Consider the following 2067-nt stretch of genomic DNA (forward strand, 5'->3'; position numbering starts at 1 on the left):
CTCTGTATCGCAAGATTCCGAAGGCGTTTCCTTGAGAGTATAGGTAGGCTGTACAGGTGATTTTTTGCAGGTGATGCACTGGTATTTGCACTTGGACTGATTAAATATGAGCCCGGATCGGACCAACTGACAAGATTGTTAAGGTCAGATTGCAAGGCGTTACAGTCTGTGATGGAATCAATACTCTTGAAAATCTTGGTATCATCGGCATAACAGGCAACTCTCGATGTTTTAACAGCGTTTGGTAGATCGTCCACAAACAGCAGAAACAATATCGGTCCTAATAGGGACCCTTGCGGTACCCCGGATGTAACCGGCAATTCTCGGGACGTAGCTCCGAGAACTGTAACCTGTTGCTTGCGCCCCTGTAAATATGAACGAAACCAGTCGTGAAGTTTGCCAGTAATGCCGTATTGGTGCAACCTCCCAAGTAGCTTGGTATGATCCACTTTGTCGAATGCTTTACTCATGTCAAGATATATAATGTCTATTTGTTTACCGGCGTCGAGTTGACCGCCAATGTAATGCAAGACACTAGTGAGCTGAGTCACACAAGATCTACCGGCTAAAAAGCCATGTTGTTCGCGGCTGATGAAGTGGGATGTATAATTCCGTAAACCCGCCAGAACACAGCGCTCGAGAACTTTGGAGATGACAGGGAGAAGAGAGATAGGGCGATAATTCTCCACAAAGTCTCTTTTTCCTTTCTTGAAAATCGGTACTATGTTCGCGAGTTTCCAGTCTTCTGGAAAGATGCCGAGCCGCAAAGATTTGTTGAATAACATGGTCAGGGACGGTGCGATCTGGTCAGCGGTTTCCTTCAGCAGGTGCACTGGAATTCCATCGGATCCAGTTGCTTTGTTTATATCAAGCTGTTTGAGAGTTGCCAAAACCATTTCCACCGGGATCTCTAGCTCATTTAGTGTGGGATGTGAGGGTGTGGGAGGTACTGATAGAGAGTGGACCTCTGAGGGGGCAGTGAAGACCGACACAAAGTAAGAGTTAAACAACTCGGCGATCTGTTGAGGCGTTGATGCTTGAGAACTCTGCTGAGCGTCATCGCCAGGGTTCATCGTTTCAGGGAAGCTCCGCATTCTGTTCTTGAGCTTGAAAAAGGACCAAAAGCGTTTAGGCTGCCGCGCGAGATCTGAATCGAGGGAGCTGAAGTAAGTCTCACGGCTCTCACGTATAAGAGACTTGGCCTTTGCTCGTAATTCGCGATACTTCTGTTGTTGATGGTCAGTAGGAGATTTTTTTAACTTTGAGCGAGCAGCCTCCTTTTTCCGCAGAGCGTGGATGAGTTCACGCGTGATCCTTGGCGGGGTGTTTTTTCCTTTACTCTTTTTGGTTGGAATAAAATCCGAGACCGCGCTCATAAATGCGTCCTTCCAAATAGTCCAGTCAGAGTTGATGTCGTCGCTGTCTTGAATAAGATTGCATAAATTCAGGGCTTCAAGAGCTCCTCAGAGACCGTCAAAGTCTCCATTAAGATAGTCGAACACTGTTCTTTTTACTCTATGGGTAGCTTTAGTAGAGGCGTGAAATTCAAAGGACACCGTGCCATGGTCCGTGAACACGTCCGATTCTTTTGGACTGAGCACCTCGCGTACGCGAACACGGTCCGGCACATTCGTAATTACAAGATCTAACACCCTGTCACGGCGGGTGGGAATAAAGTTTAATTGTGTTAAAAAATGGTCGTTAAGAATTTCTAAGAACGCCACCTCTTTTGTGCCTCTGGTGTTTTCTAGCGAGTCCCAAGAGATCTTGGACAGGTTCAGGTCGCCACCTATTACCATATTCTCATAGGTTTCAGAAGCATGATCAAGAAAAATATTAAAATATTCCAACCAGCAGCCTGTATCATCTTCGGGATCTGGCCAATAAATCGAGCAAAACAAAACTTTCTTATTGCAAAAAGTAGTCATCTCAGCGCACACAAGCTCTAAGTCCTCCAAGTTTTCTGAGTCCGGCAAATATTCCCGCGTTGATTTGAAGGAGTTGGCTTTGGCAGCAATAAGAACGCCACCACCATTACGATCCTTACGGTCTTTCCTAAAGACAATA

This window comes from Montipora capricornis, chromosome 6 (genome assembly GCF_036669925.1).
Source record: "Montipora capricornis isolate CH-2021 chromosome 6, ASM3666992v2, whole genome shotgun sequence".
Taxonomy (NCBI): Eukaryota; Metazoa; Cnidaria; class Anthozoa; order Scleractinia; family Acroporidae; genus Montipora; species Montipora capricornis.